General features: G+C 39.2%; 1 protein-coding gene across 5 annotated transcripts in view; it reads right to left on the bottom strand.

The window, feature by feature from the left end:
- The window catches only part of FHIT (fragile histidine triad diadenosine triphosphatase), a 1,388,110-nt gene that overhangs the window by 802,598 nt on the left and 561,380 nt on the right, over window positions 1-24,132 (bottom strand). For 3 of the 5 annotated variants that reach the window (XM_055344936.1, XM_055344935.1, XM_055344937.1), the window contains one exon: window positions 20,741-20,843. The exons of the other annotated variants lie outside the window; for them this stretch is intronic. The gene's annotated coding sequence lies outside the window, so the exon portion shown is untranslated. The remainder of the gene's footprint in view (window positions 1-20,740; window positions 20,844-24,132) is intronic. 5 annotated transcript variants of the gene reach the window in all.

Here is a 24,132-nt window from a genome sequence, read left to right as displayed (position 1 = left end):
ATAGCCAGGATTTCACTCACCACCACCACCCCCTCCCGTTATCTATTTTAGCCTTCTATGTTGGCAACTTTTAATTTTTGCTGCTCAGTGAAAATAATAAATAGCTTAGTGATTTAAAAATACTCTTGAAATACATTAGAGCTCTGTGTTGACTGGGAATGAATACCATCTCCAATTGTCTGACACAGTGTGTGACTTTCTGTTACTCTACCCTAATGATGTCTCCATGAACAAAACAGAGGCATATCCAAGTGCATCTCTTTTGGAGATACACTGCCCTTTCTTTGAGCTGATATCTCTAGAATGAACAATTCAGAGCCAGCCAACGTGCAAAACATTCTCCCTGATGCCAGATTCATCAGGTAAGTCAGAAAGTCAATCAAATTCTACCTCACAAAAAAACTAATCCCTATACTATGAGATGGGAGGTTGCATTAATATTTTGAAGACCAAATATTCTCCCTCAAGTAATATAAATTTATAGCTATGACTTTTCCCAGTGCTCTATCGACTGCTCATGGTATATGAAAGTAATTAGGCTTCTCTGAAAGCCACAGCTGCATTGAGAACTATATTTGAGTAAAAACAAAAGAAAAGCATTCCAAGTGTTACTTTTAATGCTTCCTTAATAAAAGTTAACATCTATAAAAAAATATTGCTTCCAGTTTGCTATAGAGAAGCCAGTCCCCTTAGTTACTGAAAGGGGACAGTGGAAACACAGTGCACTGGCACGCTGCCATGTGGAATAGTGCCAAATTCTGTTATAACTCAGATCTGGCCAGGCCACATATCAAAGCGTATCCTGCAAAATATGGTACACATGCACAGTGAAAATGACCTCCGAAACCCTAGCTCACAAGAGACCGAACATCCAAGGGACAATGGCCAGAGCATATACAAAGGAAGTAGAACTCTGACCCATAATCTGCAGCAACGAGTCCAAGAAGCCAAATCACAATCCCCTTTGCAACTGGTCCCAGATGGTCAGTATTTAACCAATAATCGCCAGTTTCCCCAATTTTTGCACCTGGCTGCCAACTTTGGAGAACCAGAGAGAGCTAAATAAACTCCCCTTACCAACAACGGTTGGGTGTCCTGCTTCCAGTTAGCCAGGCTCCAGCTTCCCCATGCCAACAATCTCTAGTCAGGGCTCACCTGAAGCTTTCCCATTTTGCCTCTATAAAGCTGCCACTCCTGCGATTACCTTTGAGTCTCTGCCAAATGCCAGCAGTGGTGGCTGACTCTCTTGCCCTAGAAAACTCCGAATAAATATCCTTTGCTTCTTCTCATTTGGGTGGTTTTTGTTTGCTTCCATAGCTGGTTCTCCTGGGTGGCTCTCCCTGCCTAGAAGCCCGCTCAGCTTTCTCCTCCCATTGTGCAGGGTCTTAGCTCTTCCCTGCTGTCTTGGGCTGACTTTCTGAAGGTGAACTGTTCTTCCTTTATTCCAACTGTATTCTTTTTCAGTATTTCTCCTCCTCCTTCCTGGACCTTTTGCTAGAATCTATCGTGTCCTTCTCCTTGTCCCACACGTGCCACCAGGATAGCAGGGGAACAGTCACAGGGCACCCACATAGCTAAGCATAGTGAGGCTACTGTGAGGACAGAATAGGAAAAAAAATCAAGCTTTGGCTTTGCCAAGAAGAGGGATCATTACAGTTCAATTCACATGCACTAAAATTTGAGCCAAAACTGGGCAGCTGAGATCTGGAAACCAACAACAAAGAAAAGAGCCTGAACCAATAGCAACCAATTGAGGGTTCAGAAGTAGCCAGCATCAAGAAAGTGGACACAGGTAAGCAGAAAAAGGAGGAATCAGAGGAAAGTGAACCGCAGTAGGGAGACTAAGGCAAGGACATCACATTAACCACAATATTCTTTATACTAAGCTCTGGCAAATCTCAGTGAGCCACGTCTGGAAGAAAAGAAAAGAACATGGAAGGTCACCAAGCCTTTCTGTCCAAAATGTATTTTCTTTTGCAACAGAGTCTATATTGAAACACTTAAATTCCACATAAAGTACAATAAAACACTTGTCACCAATTTCCTCCTCTATGGCTCGAAAACCTTTCTTCTTTCTATTTGTCTTCAATCTTAACTTTGCTATTGATTCATCTACTAATTCTTTTTTTTAAATTTTATTTATTCATTCATTCATGAGAGACAGAGAGAGAGAGGCAGAGACACAGGCAGAGGGAGTAGCAGGCTCCCTGCGGGGAGCACTATGCGTCACTGAATCCCAGGACTCCAGTATCATGACCTGAGCCAAAGGCTGATGGTCAATCACTGAGCCACCCAGGTATCCCATCATCTCCTAACTCTTATGTTTCTCTTTCTCACAAATTAAAGTCTGCTCAACCATATAACACTCCTAAATTACCAACTTCTTTTTCTCCCGTCATCAACCACAAACGCTCTTGAAAGAATCTTCTGAACACCCAGTCTCCACTGTCTCCTCAGCCAAATACAAAGTTGGTGTCTTCCCTCTGCCAGACTAAAAGAATGGCTGTCCAAGGTCACTAATGATCGCCTCAGGCCCAAACCTGATGCCTTCCTTCAATCCTCACAGGACATGTGTGTTGTTCTGGCCCATTTTGACTTTCTTCAACCTGGGCCTATGCTCTCCCTCAGGACCACCCTTCTTCAGCTTAGCTATTTCTTATTTGTGCAGTCCTGCCCATTCCCCCTTCCCCATCCTTCAGTCTCCTCTGCTATGGAAACCTAACCTAGTCTCCAAAAATCCATGCCAGTGGCTATTTCTTTCCAGATCTCTGGAAACACACAAGATTAAGTCCTCCTTTGCTGTTCTTGGTATTTGGATTGCTCTTACAGAAGCTTCCCCTGCAGCCCTGTAGTAAAATAATCTGCATCCTTGTGTTCCACCTCTCCCTTAATCAGCAGGCTCCTTGAAGGTAAAGATTCAATCTTATCTATCCATGTATCTCCAGGACTAAGAATAGAACTGGACACACAACAGGACTGGGCTCTGGAGTCTGGCACCTATAGAGTGAGCATAAGACTGGTTTCTACTTCACAGCACAATGTCCAGCATGCTGGCTATTATCATCATCATCAAGACACGAGAGTTAAATTCTACTGAACCTAATAATATGAAGACAGGTGTGAGCATTGTTCCCCTGTGAATTTTCTACTGCATCTGATTTCAGGTATTTTGGTGAAAAAAAATGTGCTTTTAATTATCTGGAAAATACTAAAAATTAAATTTATCATATATTTCTAAGGCTTTCAATTTTGTACAAACTATTTCTTAAATTAATTTGTACAGCACCATTTCTACCTCATTTCCAGTAGAACTATAGAATGTCTATGTATTTTGGAAGGAAAGGGTAAGAAATACTAAGGAAATGAGAGGAAAATAGGGGCAGGTACACAGAAAATAGTCAAAGTTAACTGCGGACAACATTGATATGGAGAAAAATGATGGGGCAAGATTTTTCTCACAACCCTGCATCCCAAAGCCCTTAAATACTTCCAGATACAATGGTGAGAACTTCTGTTACAAAATTATTTTTGCAACAGCTAAGAGGCCTTCATGTTTAATCATTAGAACATATATAGGAGCATGGTATTGTTTTATAGGCAAGAGACTGGGGCTCATGGATGTCTAAGAGCTTACCAAAAATTTTGCATTCAGAAAGCAGCAAACCTGCCATCTGAACTCTGGTCAAATTCAAGACCCCTTACCCACTTTTAATCATATCTTCACCACTTCTCCAAAAGAGTCACATGAGAAAATAATTAATCATTACCCAAAGAAATTATCAAGCTCTTCCTCCACAACAAATGAGCAGTTAGATTCTAGGAGGATCCAAATGAAGCATAAGCCCATGCCCTTGGTTTCCAACACCAAGGAAATGCGAGGAATTAAGACTTAATAAGTGTTTGCATTTAAGGGTAACTCTTAGGTCCCTCTTCTAATGAAGTTTGAATAGAAGTGAACCAAAACTGAGGTTATCAACTAATTAAGCTTCATTCTTTTGCTTTATATGGACCCCATCTTGAAGTCCCAAAAGACCAAGCTATGCAATTTGTTATGTGAAGAAGCTAAAATAACCAAGAGACATTGAGTAAACAGTCCAGGTCTCCTAACCAAGGGAAACATTAGCAATACCACTAGATTGCCAGATACAAAGAAAGATGGGATACAAAAGAGATTCAAAACAAAGGAGTGTTCACAGCTGTTGCTATCCAGAAGGCATCATAGAGAAACTGGCATTAGAGCTAAGGATATTTAGATCATATTCTTTCATCCTAAAATTGTAAAAAGGTCTGAAAAGATGTACCATGATAAGTACCTACCATCCAAGTTACATTATCGAAATAAAATTCCAGCCTTCATACTGCAAAGCACATAGGAACAATTAGATGATTTTTGAACAATTTAAAGAAAAGACATTTTCCAGATTAATGGAAAGCAATTGAGTAAATGTGTTCTTTGCTTAGAAATCCCAGAAATAATTATCAGCATGAAAGGTAACCATCAAGCAAAATGTCAATGATTTTTCAGGTTGGGTTTTCACCCCCTCAGAGTTATTAATAAACTTACCACATTTTGGTTAAAATACTCATTCATAGGGAATATTAATTTACTCAAAATGAATAGAACTATAATATTTAAACCTGTATTTTGCCAACAAAAATTAATTTGGGTTGAGTTTCTTAGCATACATAATTCCACTGGGCAAAGAAAGTCACTTCTTCTTCCATCCTGTCACAAGAGCAAAGTAAAGCAACTGCATTTTAAATGTTTAATTAGAAGCAAAATCAAGTTTATATAATGATATACCACACTGCTAGAATGTAATAAAGATAAACATCTTTGTACATTATCAACACTGACAAACACTGTCAAATTTCGCTTTGCTTGCTTACAGATCGCAGAAAGAAACTTCTATCGTATTAAATGGCTTTTCCGATACCACTTCAGGGTTCAGTGGTTGTTTTTTTTTTTTTTTTTCCTAAGAACTTGGGGTTAGGATAATTTGAGGCATTAGAGTTTTGACAGTGACATTTCCTTGTAATTGAGAGAAGTTTGTGAAGTTCAGACACGATTGCGTTTGCCTTTAGCAAACACACCGTTCACATTTTAAGAAAATCTGCTGATGCAGTCCTAATGAAACTGTTTCAGCCCTGCCAAATCACCGACAGATGTGCTTGCCTGCCAAGGGATTTCCCTCAGAACGTTCTAATTTTCTTCTTTCTGTTTAGAGAAAGTTCATTTAAAATCTGTTAAAGTGTATTAATGCACCGTGTTGCATTATAGCTTGCTGTGGGCATTCTGGTAAAAGAGAAGTTACATGAAGACCAGCGCTGGGGTATCTACCAAAAAGTTAAGAGATCCATCAGAAACAGAAACCTTCCCTGTCCCCGGCCTTGCAGAAGGGAGGGCCTCATGCAGTCCACAGAACTCACACTGCATAATTTCAGAGTGTTCCAACAGAGAGGGGCTCATCTTTTCCTCCACGTCCATTTAAAAATGTGTGTGTTGCTGACACCGCTGTCGAGAGAGATGAAATGACTTGTCCGCAATCACAAGGTCCATTGTCTAGTGACAAAGGGGCCACTTGCAAATGCCAATTTAGTGAAGAAAACAAAAGGTAGTTTTTACCTATTAGTTTTACACAAAGGATGAGGCTCAAAGATAAGATCCTTGGGGTATGGAGTGAAAACTTATTTATTATCAAATCAATGTTTTCTACAATTCCTGTGGTGACCACGGAGGAATCTAATTTTGGAAACTTCATTAGAGTTGCCAACAAACTTAACCGGTAAGGCGAGGATTAACACAACTTTCTTTAGTGAATTAAAATTGACTTCTGGGTGTTGGTGCAAGTGTAAGACAATGCCACAATGACAGTGCCTTCAAGGAAGTAAAATGTTTAATTCTTTCAGTTAAAAAAGTCCAGGGGTTTGTTGCTGTTGTTGTTGTTTGTTTTCTCTTTCTCTCTCTCTCTTTTTTTTAGATGAATGCAATACTCAAGACTGAATGGGACAGGTAACCACACTCACTCCTGGATCAGTATAAGTGCCCATCTACTGATTGAAAAGTATAATGAATGGCTATTATTCTCACCTATCTAAACTCCCTTCCTTTTGGGCAGGATTTCTCTCCCTTGGTGCTATTGACATTTGGATCAGATACTTACTTGTTTTGGAATGTTGTCCTGTGTCTTATAGATATTTATGTCCTCTACCCACTAGATGCCAGTACCACCACCTCCCCAAGTTAGGACAACCAAAATGTCTCCAGACATTGCTAAATGTCTCCTGGTGGGAGGGGTCGGGGGAGGCCTACCAAATCACCCCCTGTTGAGAACCACGGCTCTAACAGCTATTCACATCATATGTTCAGTAAGTACTTAGAGCTCAGCCATCTTATAGCCACTCCCAATGTCCACCATTCTGTTCACCTGAGGGCACCAACTGCCAGCTCTTCTTCCCCATGATCTTTTCTTTAACTCCATATACACCAACAGAGGCAGAAGGGTCATCAGGGCTTGCTGATTACCAGAGCAACATGCCAAGTGAAGGAAAGTGGTCTAGTCCAAAGATGTAGAACAGTCCTGGTGGAGGAATAGGCCCAGGATATTTAACAGGATCTCAGAAAATAGAGCAGGGACAGGATATTTAATAGATTCTCAGAAGATAGAACAGGGCTCAGGTCCCCAAGCATGGGTTGTGCTCTGCTCCAACATAGCTTTCCATTCCACATCTCCACAATGTCTATTGCCATAGTTTTAAATTTTTAAGATGCACCAGAATCACCTAGAACACTGATGAAAACATAGATCTTTGGGACCCATCTCCAGAGGTTCTGACTTGATAAGGCTGGGGTAAGATCCAAGAATTTCCTTTATTAATTGATGCTGCTGGTCCCAGGACTACACTTTGAAAACCAGTTACCTTTAGAAAAGTAGGCAGAAAGCAACATCCAGTTCTCAAACTTATATCTCAGAATTCAGAAGACAAACTAGTCCCAAATAATTTGAAAAGGGGTCAAGGGATCCATTTACCAGTTCAGAAATGAACATAAACACCCATTTTACTAGTAAGCGGGATGCAAAGAGAAGGCATGCTTCTCTCACATGCAGACAAGTCTGGGAGATAGAAAGGTGAGAGGAAGAGAGGAGGATTATGTAAAGGACAGATGAAAAGCTCAGCTGGAAGTAAATATAACCCAAAGAGGAGACACAAGTTCCCCGTGAGTGCTTTGTAATATTAAAGAACTTTATAAGAATATTTGATAAGAGTTTGGAGCTGAAAAGATAAAAGAAATTCCAGAGCTAAGCAAACACTCTGAAAAGTATTATGTACCACTGAAGATCTAATACCTGAAAATCAGCACAGCAGGCCCCTCCCCCAGAAGACCAGCTGGACGGACCAGTGATACTCCCCCGTGTTCCAATACAACTTGTTTTTGGCCACTCTGCACTGAGCAAAATGACTAGAAGGAAAACCTCACTTCAAAAGAAAGAATCAGAAACAGCCCTCTTTCCCACAGAGTTACAAAATCTGGATTACACTTCAATGTCAGAAAGCCAATTCAGAAGCACCATTATACAGCTACTGGTGGCTCTAGAAAAAAGCATTAAGGCCTCACGAGACTTCATGACTGCAGAATTTAGATCCAATCAGGCAGAAATTAAAAATCAACTGAATGAGATGCAATCCAAACTAGAAGTCCTAACGACGAGGGTTAACGAGGTGGAAGAACGAGTGAGTGACATAGAAGACAAGTTAATGGCAAAGAGGGAAACTGAGGAAAAAAGAGATAAACAATTAAAGGACCATGAAGACAGATTAAGGGAAATGAACGACACTCTAAGGAAGAAAAACCTACGTTTAATTGGGGTTCCCGAGGGCGCCGAAAGGGACAGAGGGCCAGAATATGTATTTGAACAAATCCTAGCTGAAAACTTTCCCAATCTGGGAAGGGAAACAGGCATTCAGATCCAGGAAATAGAGAGATCCCCCCCTAAAATCAATAAAAACCGTTCAACACCTCGACATCTAATAGTGAAGCTTGCAAATTCCAAAGATAAAGAGAAGATCCTTAAAGCAGCAAGAGACAAGAAGTCCCTGACTTTCATGGGGAGGAATATTAGGGTAACAGCAGACCTCTCCACAGAGACCTGGCAGGCCAGAAAGGGCTGGCAGGATATATTCAGGGTCCTAAATGAGAAGAACATGCAACCAAGAATACTTTATCCAGCAAGGCTCTCATTCAAAATGGAAGGAGAGATAAAGAGCTTCCAAGACAGGCAGGAACTGAAAGAATATGTGACCTCCAAACCAGCTCTGCAAGAAATTTTAAGGGGGACTCTTAAAACTCCCCTTTAAGAAGAAGTTCAGTGGAACAATCCACAAAAACAAGGACTAAATAGATATCATGATGACACTAAACTCATATCTGTCAATAGTAACTCTGAACGTGAATGGGCTTAATGACCCCATCAAAAGGCGCAGAGTTTCAGACTGGATAAAAAAACAGGACCCATCTATTTGCTGTCTACAAGAGATTCATTTTAGACAGAAGGACACCTACAACCTGAAAATAAAAGGTTGGAGAACCATTTACCATTCAAATGGTTCTCAAAATATACCCTAAAAACTACAGAACACTTCTGAAAGAAATTGAGGAAGACACAAAGAGATGGAAAAATATTCCATGCTCATGGATTGGCAGAATTAATATTGTGAAAATGTCAATATTACCCAGGGCAATTTACACGTATAATGCAATCCCTATCAAAATACCATGGACTTTCTTCAGAGACTTAGAACAAATTATTTTAAGATTTGTGTGGAATCAGAAAAGATCCCAAACAGCCAGGGGAATTTTAAAAAAAGAAAACCATATCTGGGGGCATCACAATGCCAGATTTCAGGTTGTACTACAAAGCTGTGTTCATCAAGACAGTGTGGTACTGGCACAAAAACAGACATATAGATCAATGGAGCAGAACAGAGAACCCAGAAGTGGACCCTGAACTTTATGCTCAACTAATATACGATAAAGGAGGAAAGACGATCCACTGGAAGAAAGACAGTCTCTTCAATAAATGGTGCTGGGAAAATTGGACATCCACATGCAGAAGAATGAAACTGGACCACTCTCTTGCACCATACACAAAGATAAACTCAAAATAGATGAAAGATCTAAATGTGAGACAAGATTCCATCAAAATCCCAGAGGAGAACTCAGGCAACACCCTTTTTGAACTTGGCCACAGTAACCGGAGAAGGACAAACAGTGCATGTTCTCATTCATTTGGGGAATATGAATAATAGTGAAAGGGAATATAAGGGAAGGGAGAAGAAATGTGTGAGAAATATCAGAAAGGGAGACAGAACATAAAGACTTCTAACTCTGGGAAATGAACTAGGGGTGGTGGAGGGGGAGGAGGGTGGGGGGTGGGGGTGAATGGGTGACGGGCACTGAGGGGTACACTTGACGGGATGAGCACTGGGTGTTATTCTGTATGTTGGTAAATTGAACACCAATAAAAATTAATTTATAAAAAAAAAAAGATCTAATAAATAAATTAGAAACAGAAATGGGAAAAAAAAAGTCAAAGCTAAAAACCAAATTAAAGGAGTGATGATGAAACTCAGTGTAATGAATGGATAAAGAAAAGGCAAGAAATTTGTTAAAGCAAATGGAAGGCAAAGCATTATTTTGGAAGACAGAGAAAGTAACCGAACAAAAGAACAATTGGTATTCCCTGAAACCATGGACTAGGAAAAGGAACACTGGATTATCACACAGAAACATAACCCTAAAGGAGGAAGAACTGAATCTATGTGTGGAAATGATACATCATATTGAGAAAAAATAAGTCAGAATCAGCATTAAGACATCCTGATTAATCTATTACACATCGAGGATAAAACTAGAGCTATTCAGGGATCCAGAAGAAGGAAGCAAGTTAACTCCAACAGGGAAAAAAGAATCAGCTTGGCCTCACACCTTCTATGGCAATCTCTGAAAATCATGTGGGAAAACCTGCAAGCTTCCGCAGGAAAGAAAATATAACCCAAGAATATCCTTTCAGCCAAGTTGTTATTCAAGTATAAAGGCAATGGGTAGATGTTTTCTGAAGTGAAAAAGCTCAGAAAATACAATCGTTATGGGCCTTCCTTGCAGGGGGTGGGGAGACCCCAAACCTTGATGATGAAAGCTATCCAACCAAAAATCAGTAAAAATAAATAATTCTGGAACATACAAACTACATTAAAAGGACCAGGAATGAAGAGTGGGTCTAAATGAAAATAGAAGCAGAGCTAAACAAACAGGAGAATTACATTTGCAAAACAGGATGAGGATGTTATAAACCCATAATGCAAGCACCGAAGCTGGAAGGTGGTGAGAGAGGAGTTGAAAGACATGAGAGAAACCCATCATGATCATGGCATATTCTCTAGTAAATGATATTGTGTAAAATTGATGTGAAAAACTCATAAGGACTCCAACTTTCTAATAACTTCAGATTTTTTTCTTAACCTTTAGAAAGTCTTTTAGAAATAAATACCTATGATGGTAAGAAAAAAAAGTCTCAGGTTTAGCTAATTCCTTTAGTTTTGGTTTTTCTCTTAATTCAAGTAAAATTAAAATCTTTAAAAGATTATTTATTTATTTATTTATTTATTTATTTATTTATTTATTTATTTATTTGAGAGAGAGAGAGAGAGCACCCATGCACAAGAGGGGGAAGTGGGGCAGAGGAAGAGGGAGAAGCAGACTCTCCACTGAGGAAGGAGCCTGATGAGGGCAGATCCCAGAACCTAGGGATGATGACCTGAGCCAAAGGCAGATACTTAACAGACTGAGCCACCCAGGTGCCCCTAAATTTAGTGCCTCTATTTATAAAGCAGGTATATTATGGTCTCTGAGTTAGTCCTATTCTTATAAGGTTAATACTTACTCTTTTTCTATCTTTCTAACTTCCTAATTGTACATGTACAATAAGAGATGCTCTTCAAATTGTCACAGTGGGCATTTTTTGGGGGGTAGTGAGATTTAGGATGATGTGTTGTTTACGTGTTGTTTCCTTCTTTGTAATTTTCTGCATTGCTTACATTATTTATATTTTTTAAAAAACCTAACATACAGTGTTATATTAGTTTCAGGCATACAATGTAACAATTCAACAATTCTATACATTACTCAGTGTTTATCAAGATAAAGGTACTCTTAATTCCCTTCACCTATTTCACCCATCCTCCCATCCACCTCCCCTTTGGTAATCATCAGTTTGTTCTGTATATTTGAGTCTGTCTTTTGTTTTTCTCCTTTTTTCTATGTTTTGTTCTTAAATTCTACATATGAGTGAAATCATACTATATTTGTCTTTCTCTGACTTATTTCACTTTGCATTTTACCCTCTATTTTACCCTCCAGATCTACTCATATTGTTGCAAATGGCAAGATTTCATTCTTCTTTATGGATGAATAATTAGTAATTAGAGTTGGATCCACACACACAGCCTAACTCCATCTTGGGAGATGATCTAGGAGGAGCTTCAGATGTATTTTTGCCACAAAATTAGTTCTGAAGGGGAAGGATTTGGTTTATGTATGAAAGGGTCAGGTTGAAATGGCATGCTCAAGAGTAATGCTCTTTGGAGTGTTGCTTCTCTTGCCAACTCTGACCAAGTCAGTGTAGGTAGCAAATTATGGAAGGTATACAACCCAATTCCACTCATCAGTTTCTCCACTATTTAGGAAATAGCATGAACAGGAAACAAAGCAGTGAGTGCATGCTATTGGTGTCCTATGTGATTGGCCATGGGATTGAAGAGATCTCTGCTCACTCTCCCCAATAACCCTTCAGTTGCCCAGGATGTCTGGATCTATGCAGAGTGGAGAGCAACCAAGAACCAACGAGTTGGTAATATCACCCCAACTTAAAGAATAATATTCTGCTTTTCTCATGTTCATTTCACAGATTTCACAACTACCAGGAGGAATTGTATTCAGAGGTAAGTAACCTATCCACAATCTATTTGAAATAAGAGCTTCATGACTTCATTCAGACTCCCTTCTGTTTGCTTATGATTTCTGTCTTCTCTAAAACATTTTGGTTGGGAATTTTTACAATGATTTCTATGCTTGTCTATGGGCTTTTGTTCCTACCTAAATCATGGATTCCATTCTGAAGCGCACGCACATGCGCAACACACACACACACACACACACAATATATATATATATATATATATATATATATATATATATATATATATATACAAGAAAGGAAGATAATTTCCCCAAATAATAATGTCCATGAATTGAAAGCTTGGGCTATACCTTACTATGGTTTGGTTTGGTGCAGTTCTACAGAGCTAGCTTTGTAAATTAAAAGTGTGATCTCTTGAAATCACTGTGATAAAAGTGATTTGAAATCATACAACTGACAGTCATAATTGAAACAAATGCCTCTTACCACTCATAGCTCAGCTCTGGTGAGAACAAATCAATAGAGTAAAATGCTTTCGGCTTCTTAGAGAAAGGTTCCACCTGACAGATACCAGGAGATCAAATATTCACACTGCTTAGGACCACGAAGTGTATGGATTCGGACATATTTGAAAAGGCAGCAAGAGAAGGATAGAACCCCACCCTGTGAGGCCTTTGGTCACTATCCCTTTATTCATCTTTCGGTTTGTTTATCTCCTATCTCTGTCCTGCGAGTTAAAATTATACCAGTAAAAGATAAATTCCCTGCATCACGGAGCTCTCAGCCCAGTGGTGGAAACAATTAATATATGATTTAGAGCTGTTGTTTTGCTAGAGATGTGCACAGTGGGTGCTATGGGAACATAATGAAGGGGGACCTATTTTTGCCCTTAAGAGGGGATTTTGAAGAGGTTGCCTGAAGTAGCATTTAGAAACAGATAATTACAAGGGATGGGAGAGGGGAAGAGAAAAAGCAACAAGGACCTCCAAGAGTTTAGGCATGTGAATTTTTATTATATGACATAGTATTTGGTCACTCTATCATAGATAAAAAAGTTTCCAAGGGAAACCCATCTTATATACCATTCTAGAAACCAGAGGATGTTAATATTCAAATTTACCTGGCTACTTTTAAGGAGGCCCAAGCTCTAATTTCTCAAGGATGATATTTTTCTTGCCCATAATTATTACTGGAGCCAGAGGTACCAAGCCTTTCTACCTAATTTCCTGCCCAATGAAGAATTCTCCTTTATGGCATTCCTAATGGATGTTCAGCCAATTTCTTGTTAATGTTTGGCTCCTTAGCCTCTATTTCCTTTTTGTTACAGCATCCTAATTCCCTTTTGGGAAATTTTCCCTATTGTAGGCAGTCTTTGTAGGATAGTAAATTGAGTGCCCTACCATTTCACTATAGGATTTGAAGAGATCCTGGGAGACCTCTGACAGATGTTCTGCTGTCCCCACTCTACATGGACAAAGGACGGGCATATAACCTAAACTTAGCCAGCCAGTTCTTCTCTTCCAAAACTTTAAATCCTAAGTAGGGTGACATACTTTCATCCATTATTATAATGGCATCTCAACAGTCAAGTAAATTCCATCTTGATTCCTTTCTTATTTCTAAGCCTGGTCCTGCTGCATGCATCTTAATTCTGTTAATTCCCTGTTAACCTTCTAATAAATTCCATTCTAACTTATGTTAGCCCAAATTGTTCTATGTTACTAGCTGCCAAAGAACTTTAATTCTGCTTGAATCCTTCTACTCATGGGAATATCACTACTTTGTAAGGCTGATTATCCTACTGTTATATCTATGAATTTGCTACAATTATTAATTCAAGCTAAAATCAGCTTCCTTATTAATAGTGTCTGTCATCGGGAACTAGAAAAAATGAATTTTAGTCCTTTTATATGATAAATGCTTCAGTATCTGAGGACAGCAAGTAATTACCAATAACCACACCACAAAACCCAAGTCATCCCTTTCTCAATTTGTAAATCACCACCTTCTTTTCTACCATGATGTAAATTCCCCAAACCACAGAAATAGGAGAGTTGAATTGTTGAGGGGCATCATAATCATTTTCATGGGGTCCCAGGGAAAAAAAGATTCTTCCTCAAAGAGTCTCTTTGAAAGAGAGCACTTCCATGTTTATTGTCGGCAAGGGCTGGTGAATGGTAGAGTTCATTGATAGGATATAGAAGGTCTTCTTATCATATAACTATTAGGTTTCTCTGTATTCCTCTCCAGTCTGCCCCCAATTAATGGTATATTATCTTCTCTACTGAAGTTGGGATAATTGGTGGTTATTTTCAGAGCAACTCATCAGGATGATAGAGATTGATTATTTTTAATTGAGGTAGCTGAGGTGCTAAACATTCATTGGGCACTGAATAAATGTTGCTAGGATAGCAATTTCCCAAACTCCCTGTCTGATAAACATCATGTCCTCAACATTTGCAAACAATCCAAAGTCACTCCTCCCCCATTTAAGTATTCCCCCTTTTTATTCTAATATCCAGTCTGACAAGTGTATGATTCAATATTCATTTCGCTACTTCAGAAAAACATTTGTCTGTAAAAATGCATCCATTCTTAAGCAGTAGTAGGTCAGAAACCCGAGTTTTCTTTTTTTTTCCCCTGAGTTTTCATGACAATTGGAGGAGAAACAAGGGAGGGACAGAGGAAAGTCCCTATTCTCTACAGTCCTCCCAGTCCGATGCTCACACAGCTTCATTGCTGCAGCTCAAGGCTTCTCCTTCTCCTGCTCCATCTCCTTATTCCTTTCACAGAGTGAAGATTTAAGGCAAGTAATTCCCTCATTCCAGAAGGAAAGGAGCTCTACTGAGAGTGCTATGATTCCTTGTGACAGAGTTTTTAAAGGAGCACAGTATAATGTCCATCTTCTCTCATGCCTGTTCACACAGAGGATGACTTCCTCTCTTTCTTCCACTCCCATCCTGTCCCTCCGTTCCTGTCTCCTCTTTAGGTCAGCACCGAGGATACTGTCCCAGCCTGAGGAGGCCTGAGGCAAGTTCCTGGATCAGCACCAACCAGCATTGCACCAGCTGTCTCCTACTCTTTGGCTCCTTTTCTTCTAGTACTCTGGGTGCTCCGGATTGGCTGCACCTCCCACTGCCCAGGTGAGATTTGACACGAAGTTAGGGAAATAGATTGCTCTGGTTCCAAGCCACTGCAGCTATTTTAATATAGGTAAAACCATTCACCAAATGTTCAGTCAAAATCACCATGGTTCTACTTGCAGATGGGATGATGTAGGGGCCCAGGGCAGACAGCCTCAAAATGGGCTGCTTTGGCATAAAGATAACATGGAGTTGAAATGAATCAAAACGCAGCAGATGCAGGAAAAACTCTCTGCCTCCCCCTCAACTGCTTAAATTTATTTTGGAAAGGAGAACCTATAACGGTAAGACAGATATTAACAGAGATTCTCCCCACTTTTCAAAAAGATTTTATTTATTTATTTATTTGACAGAGAGAGAGAGAGCAAGAGAGAACAAGCAGGGGGAGCAGTCAAGGGAGAGAGAGAAACAGGCTGAGCAGGGAGCCAGATATGGGGCTGGATCCCAGGAGCCCAGGATCATGCTGAGCCAAAGGCAGACACTTAACCGACTGAGCCACCCAGGTGCCCTTAGAGATTCCACTTTACATAAGGAACCTATCTGCCCAGTAGAGTAATCTTGTTTTTCCAAACATCCCTCATCCTCTTGCTAAGGGCTTTGTATCTTCATACCCCTACTCCTCTCCTGAGATCTCAGAAGCACCAAACTGCCTCACTGTCTTTGGAATCTCAAATTTACATGGATTCCTTGTACATACACCTATTAAATTTGATTTTCTCCAGTTAATGTGTCTCATGTTCATTTGATTCTAAGTTCAGCTAAAAGGTGAACCAGAGGAAGGTCTTCTTCCCCAACAGAGATAAAGTCACAAAGAGCCAGTTAATAGCAAAGGTAACTTAGCTTTCTTTTGGCCTCGTGTGTGTGTGTGTGTGTGTGTGCATGTGCATGCATATGTTTTCCAGAAGTTGGACCAAATAGACACTGGGCCCAAAATTATCATAACAATATCACAAGCTCACACTCCATCCTGATGGTACATACCAGATTTATTTTTTTGATTAAAAAACATATATGTATGTACAAAAAAAATAAATCCTAAAGGATGTACATTCTTATTTGACTTGCATTTCAGTTGGAATCACATAAACAGAAAAGACATACAAACAGAAGACACTCTAAAGGAATGGGATGATGCTAAACTGGTAAAAACCATGACATAAAAGTTTTTTGTTTTTTTGTTTTTTTAATTCTAAAAGAACGAGGGATCCCTGGGTGGTGCAGCGGTTTGGCGCCTGCCTTTGGCCCAGGGCACGATCCTGGAGACCCGGGATCGAATCCCACGTCGGGCTCCCGGTGCATGGAGCCTGCTTCTCCCTCTGCCTATGTCTCTGCCTCTCTCTCTCTCTTTCTCTGTGTGACTATCATAAATAAATAAAATAAAATAAAAATAAATAATAAAATAACGAACTAGGGGTGGTGGAAGGGGAGGAGGGCAGGGGGTGGGGGTGACTGGGTGGCAGGCACTGAGGGGGGCACTTGACGGGATGAGCACTGGGTGTTATTCTGTATGTTGGCAAATTGAACACCAATAAAAAATAAATTTATTATTTAAAAAATGAAATAAATAAAATAAATAAAATAAAATAACCACTTTTCTTCACATTTTAGTATTTCATTAGGGTTCTTTTCAAGTAATGCATATTTAATGTAGCAGTTTTTTTTAAAAAGTCTCCAATAACTCTTATTACATTATTGGTGCCTTTTATGCTTCATAGTATCTTAGAACTAATGAGATTTGATAAGCTCAATCTTTTGGCCTCTGGACCACAGATTGGTATGACATAAACACATCCAGGGAAGCCCCCATAGTTTCCAAATATTTTTCCTCATCCTGCTGAAATTTTCTCCCATGTGGGTTTTAGAAAGTATTCCTTATGCCCTGTGAGGAACAGGAATATCCTGACAATAGAGTAGGTAAAGTACACTGGGGAGTCTTTCACCCTATCCCCTTCCTTGAAAATTATTGGCCCATCCTGCCAGGCTTGAGCTTCCATCTACAGCACAGAGCAAAATAGCATCCCCTACAGAGGAGGAAAGGGACAAGGGGACAGACTCTCTAATATCATTCCTAAGAACTAAACAGACTCACCCAGCATCTTTCTAGAAGCATGTATTTTCTTGTGCCATCTTTAAAATATTTCTATGAGAATGTAAAGGGCTAAGAGAAGGTAAAAGCTAGACATAATCCCAACTCGTGAACAGTAGGTTTTACACAGGAGTTTTGCTCTCCTACCAGCAGCTCAGAGCAGCTCACAGTGGACAACTGGCACCTACAAGGTGGGCAGGGGGTGGGCACACACCTCAGGGACACACAGAAGAGGAATGTAGCCACTGCCTGGAGGTGGTGTGACACAACACGACATCACATGCTGAGAAATGTACTTGCTTAAATTCCTGTTCAATCCTTTTTTCTTATATCAAGGATAAAGCCTCAATGTGGTGCCACATGTCTTAATCAGCTGTCTAACACTCGGGAATCTCCTCATTTAACAAAGAGAGAATAAGCCTCAGGTTCAGAGCCATTATCAGGAAATAGCATCTACCTTGAATTAATTTGTGATAATTTACTTTCACTAAGTATGTTTGTGTTTCCTTTCTCATCGTGGTAGGTGGCATGATTTTCCCATTTAAAATAGTGGCAGGGTTTCCTTTCAAAACTTATGGTTTAAAAGTAAGTCAATTCAAAGATATTAAATGTACATTAATATACTACATATATCAATTCTGCCAATAGATATGGCAAAAAAACTGTATACGGGGCACACGGATGACTCTCATGTCACTTTGGGGATTGACTAGATCCTGTTGCTTCCAAACATCCTCAAAAGAAAGTAGCATTTTACCTGACTGGTGTGTGAAGTCACGCCTTTCCCAGGTATGCGAGCATAGGTAATCCCCAAATCCACCAGCACTGGTTTTATCCTGGTACTGACTGTGGCTCCTTATTCCCTTCTACATGGAGTTCAACCTTTTGCTTCTGATGAGAAAGCATCCTTTCATAATTCCATCTACTCCACTCAGGCAGGTTATCTCGCTGTCCCACATATAATACACACATTCATTTCTACCTGAATACCCTTCTTTATGTTGTACTCCCTAACACCCCTGCTGGAATGTGCTTCAAGAAAAAGCTTCCACTCTTCCTTGTATCAAGCCCAGAGCTCTTGCTATTGCATCAACATGCTGCGACTCAAAGCATGTGTATGTAATAAAGAACTTTTTTCCAAGACTTTGTTTGCAGAAGGAAAGTAGAGTGATTGAATACATTGTTCTATAGTGAGTTTAATTGCCACTATAATCTGATCAGTCTCTAACCAGCTAATCGGCACTTAACTGGTTGCTTTAATTTTATTACAAAGCAGCTAAAATGCAGCTGTGGCTAGACACGACACAAATAAATAAAATGCATTATTATTTTTATTATATTCATGCATATGAGTTTTATTTTACTTTTGTCAAAACTATACTTACTTCCACTCCACTAGTAATTTGTTTGTATTAAACTGGTATTGTGCATTTGTATGGTGAAAACAGAAATGTCTATTCATTGCCAAGTGTAAGTTGTATAATAAGTTTTTAGATGTACGCATCTCCATTTGCCAAATAATCTTGTAGTTCATTTAAATATTTGTACAGTGCTTCAATTACTGACATTGTTTCTATTAATTAATGATACTGGGGTTAGTTCTAAGGAATAAATAAACATAAAAGTAGAAACAAAGGAACAAGTTCATGCTTACAAAAGGAATCTGACTTCATCACCTTGAACTATAAGTGTTGCCACACAATTCTCCAGAGAATAAGGCCCAGCAGCATTAATAAAATTCTGACTAGTTTAGATTTGAACATAGGTACAACAGGTTCCAAAGTCCTATGTAAGTATTTGAACAACCTGACCTTATTTCAGCTTCTTCAGAGAACTATCAGGAACAACCCTAGAATCAACATAAAAAATCATGTCTTTTTGTAAAAAAAAAAAAAAAAAAAAAAAAAATGTTATAGGCAGTACCTGCCTAAAAGGGCCCAGAAAACCACCACAAAGTGAAAAAGATATTAATAATAAAATCACACCTCAAGACTGGTCTTTGGACCTTTGGCATCCTTATGCATGACCTCCAGGCTACTTACTTTTAAGTCTCAAATTTTTGATCTGTAAAATAGGAATCATAGCAGCTACTTACACATTAGTATGAGCTTTAAATAAGACAATGCCCTGGGGCTCTAGCCAAGGAGTCCAACTGCTCCTTCAGCTACTGAGATCTCTGAGCCTTACTCAGCACAGCCAGTGCTGCTCAACTCTTAGTCTTCTCTTCATCCTCCTGAAGTTCACCGATCCAACAAATGCTCATTGAGTACCTCTGGTGGGCCAGCCACCAGGAGAGGCACCCGCTACACACAACACTGAAGGTCCAATATGAAACGAAAAGCCATTTCTCCAATGAGAAAGAGGATGACTACATTTGTCTTTAAACAAAACATGCTCACATAGATAATTGTATTGAAACCAAGATCAAGCCACCTATGGAAATATTCAATGGAACCATCCATTAATGAAGAAATGACCCCTTAGTCCAAGCTTCTCCTTTTATGTGTGATAAATGAAAACTTGTTTACTCATTAGCACCAGAACAGTGCTTGTTATTTACATAGTATTGTGGCAGTTCTGAAGTATTATTTTGTGTAGTAAAGTTCAAGCCCACTCTGACTAGGTCTAAAGATCTACCTGCCTGAATATCACTACCCCATCACAGAGCCACTGAGTCCATCTACCAGAAAGAAGATGGCCAATGAAAGATCTCTACATAAAAAACACGAGCCAGTAGCTTGGTTTCATTCTTGTCCTGGATCTTTAAACTGTTTCTACCCCACACACACACACACAGATGACAGTCTGAACACTCCTTACATGTGTGCAGTGAGTGGCATGAAAGGTACTCTAGCTCTGTTCTAGGCAGTCACATAAGGCTTCCTTACTTTGCTCCTGCACAGGGTCCTGATTTAATCCCTATTCCTGTTCTGCCTGGCTTCAGAGCTCTTGGCAGGATGCCACATTATTACCTGACCCTCTCCTGTTCTATCTAATGACTCATGCACTGAACGGCCCTCAAAAATGACCTCTGCCAATCATGGGTCCATACCCAAATCTAGGGCTTCCTCTCTGACTGGCAGCCTGGGTGGGCTTTCCATAGCCTTCAGAAAAGAACAGCCAAGGAGAAGAGAGGTCAAAAAGAAAGTCAGCTCTCACACAAAAGAAAGATGGGTTATGAACTAACTGTGAATTTTGGAATATAAGTCACACGTTCCCTGCTCTTCATTCTCCAAATCTGTGAATTGGGAGTCACCTAAATCGCCTTCCATACATATATACATGTATTATCAAAGCAAAAATATGTCTTTTATCAAAGCCAACAAAACCTTCTCACCTTCTCCAATTACACCAACTTGATTACTCCACCAAAAGGCGCTTGACTTTGCTAAAACAAATAAAAAACAAAGAAATACCCCTGTGCTTTGCATTGAGTGGAGGATAACTATTGAATTGCTGGACAATTTTTAACATGGGGGCAAATGTGTATCCATTGTTTATTAACATCTGTAGCTCTCTTATGACCAGTTTACCTGTGCCAAAGCTGAAGACAATGAGCTGGGGTGGTGGTAAAGGATCATTACATTCCAAAAACTTCTGAAAGAAGGAACACCATTTTTCTCTGGCTAGCTAAATCTAAAAAAAAAAAAAAAAAAATCTGTGAAAAAAATGCCAAAAGTTCTTATAAAAACTTTAAGACTAGATGACAAAGCATGACCACCACTCCTACTTCCTCCAACTATGGAAGACATTATTAAATGATCACAGAACTCTTTCCACTGTGTCTATACATAGCCTTCAAATGCCTCCCAATTTAGCATCTCAGGTAAATGTTGGCAACCAATCATACTTAGCATGAAAAGAGTTATTTGGAATTTCTGCCTTATGAGACTGACTCTGTTATCTTCACTGCTATTTTGAGTATTAAGAATCAAGAATATCAAAATGTCAATACTTATATAAAATAAAATAGGAAGGGGATCTTGCCTGTAGGAACATGGCTCTGAATATTAATAGAAGATTTCAACCCTGAAACTCTCCAGAAGTTTCTTTCTTATCACTCTAAAGTCTGACTTTTGCTCCCCTTGCTCCGTCTTCCCTTTCTAAAGCATAAAGGCCGCTCCCCAGTCCAAAGAGTTTCAGGTTGAGTTCTGGCCAATTGTTGTGGCACCTCAGAGTCTCACACTTCAGAGGCTGAATGTAATCTTGAGATGAGGTTGTAAATGCAGAGTGAGAGAGATGCAGAGGCAGCCCACGCTGCTGAGCACAGAGGGGACTTGAGGAATAGAAGGCTGGTGGGGTTCCCAGTTGCTACAAAGCAGAGGGGACTGGAGGCCATCTGAGGGAAAGAGGCTATGAAGTCATAAGTAGAGATAGAGAGGGTGTGCCCATCCACAAATAGGGTCATCAGAATCCTGAGCCAGTGTCATAGTAAGGTTGGCAGAAAACCAAGAGAGTAGAAAATAGCTCACGCAGGAAGTAACACAGTTGGAAAAAGAAGAGAGAGAAATATGTAGCAAGCAAGCAAAGAAGCATTACTAACGAGCAGCCATGACTGGAAACAGACCTGGGGGATGAAGGTTAACAGGGAGGTACCCACCAAGAGGAAGAAGCAAAAACCAAAGGGACAAACTGTGGCTCTGTAATGCTTGACACACAAAATCAGAGGTGTGCCGAGTACATGGAAGCACCATGTGAGGAACTCAGTAGGTATTTCTTGTTTTACTTGAATTTTTTATGTTAATGTCACTGTGGAAACAGAATTATTGTTCTGAGACATAAGAAGAGCTTCTATCAATTTGAGAGCCCAGATAAAACCAAATACCCATTCTAGTCAGACTATAATTTGGGCTGGCAGTGCAGAAATTCTTTGTTAAACCCACCCTATTGGACCTGAAGGTCAACCCCATCATAACAGGGTGCCGCAGAGAGTCATTCTTCCTAACTAGTTATCGATTTGTAAAAAATCATGAGTGTCTTATATCAAATGACTGCTCCTGAATTGTTACCTTGGATCAACAGAGAGTAAATATTGGCATTTTCATATGGCAATCTGCTATTGGGGAATAATCTAGCCTTCCTGGAGGGATGGAAATAAAGCACATAACAGTCATTTACCAATCATATAATATTAGACACCAGTAATTTGTCATTCACTGCAGTGTTCTAGAATCATTAGAGGAGACATTCAGCTGCTCTCAGATATACCAGGTCTGATCATATAGGAAACGCCATTCTGCAGGCTGAATGTACCAAGCCTGTGCTAAGGTTTCATCACTTTAGACTGAAAGTTAATGACCAGTGCAAACCACCACACTATTACAGTAAAAGAGCAGCAGTACAAAGGGCCTAATAAATCAAAAATTTAAATGGGATATTCATTTTAGTTATGGTTATTAGAGCAAAGTGATGGCCCAATTTACTTACACAATGACTTACATTGATCGTAACAGTATTTTAAGTGATATTACCTGTTAATTGGTTAAGCAAATATTCGATTAGTACCTACTATGTGCATGACTACCAGATTATCTGAGGCATATTCAGACATAAAAGAGATAATCTCTACCTTCAAGAGGCTTGTAATCCGTTAGGGAAAGAAGACCTTTTGCAGAACTCTTGTACAAAGTTAAATATGACTACACAATATAAAAGGTGTACAAAGAAAATGCTTCAAGACTATGAAAGGAGACATGACATATAGTCATTTTATAAAGAAAGTCAGGTAAGACTGTATATAGAAAAATCATTTGCACATATGTTAAAGAAAAAGAATATACTTTGGAGAAGCCAAAGTTGCAGGGAAAGAATACCCAGTCACAAAAACAAGTAACACAGGTGGGCTGGATAATCTATTGTCAACCCCTATCACCAACTCCTTCTCAGCAATCTATATTGCAAAGCTGATAATGAGGACTACATTTTCCAGAATACCCTTCCCTAGTGGAGCCAGCCAATGAGAAAACAGTGAGAAGATATGGAAGGCAAAGAGATGGAGGAGCCATCCTTAGAAGTCAAACAAGTGTGTACAAATTAGATCTTCTTCACTTTCCACTAAGAGAGTGGGTTATAATGAAGTGGTTAATTCAATATGGCCTTGCTTTCTGTATTGAAACTATAATGTGTCTCTGAGTTACTAACACCCATGTCACTGATTCACGATTGTGGAAACTGCCTAGATTCTTCTTTTTCATGTACTTTATTAGCATTAGTTGACTTATGTATATATTATCACCTGTTTGAATATCTATAGGACCTATTAACATCACATCTCTTGTAAACTCACCCCAGAAATGCTGGTGTTTGTTTTGTTTAATTCATTATATGAATCTGCATATAAACAAACATAAACAGAAGCAATTCTAAGTCACTATAGGAAATTCGTGAAAGCCATACCTGGTGTCAAAATATTTCATCACATTTAATGACTATGATATACATAAGTATGCTAAATCACTTTCTCCTCCATTCCTTTTTATTTTTTTTAATTATATAAGCAATATTCTCTTGGAAAAAATAAGTGATTATAGCAAGGGTGCCAGATTTGAAATTTAAAAAACAATACCATTTACATTAATATCAAAGTATGCAATATTTGGGTATAAATCAAACAAGCTATGTCCAACATATATATGAGAAAAACTACAAAACTCGAATTATGAAAGAAATCAAAACAGATCAAAAGAGAAAGAGGAAGAGATTCCAAATAACTTGACAGGAAGACTAAATATTGTAAAGATGTCGGTTCTCCTGAAATTAATTCACAGATTCAGTGCGATCTCAATAAAGATCCCAGCAAGCTATCTTGTGGATACCAACAAACTGATTCTAAAGTTTATATGGAAAGGCAAAAGATCAAGAATATCCAACAAAATATTAAAGGAGAATAACAAAGTCAGAAGACTGACATACTGAATTTCAAGAT

This window comes from Nyctereutes procyonoides, unplaced genomic scaffold (assembly GCF_905146905.1).
Source record: "Nyctereutes procyonoides isolate TBG_1078 unplaced genomic scaffold, NYPRO_anot_genome, whole genome shotgun sequence".
Taxonomy (NCBI): domain Eukaryota; kingdom Metazoa; phylum Chordata; class Mammalia; order Carnivora; family Canidae; genus Nyctereutes; species Nyctereutes procyonoides.
Note: the sequence above shows the minus strand (reverse complement) of the source record. Positions and strands in the feature narration are given on the sequence as shown.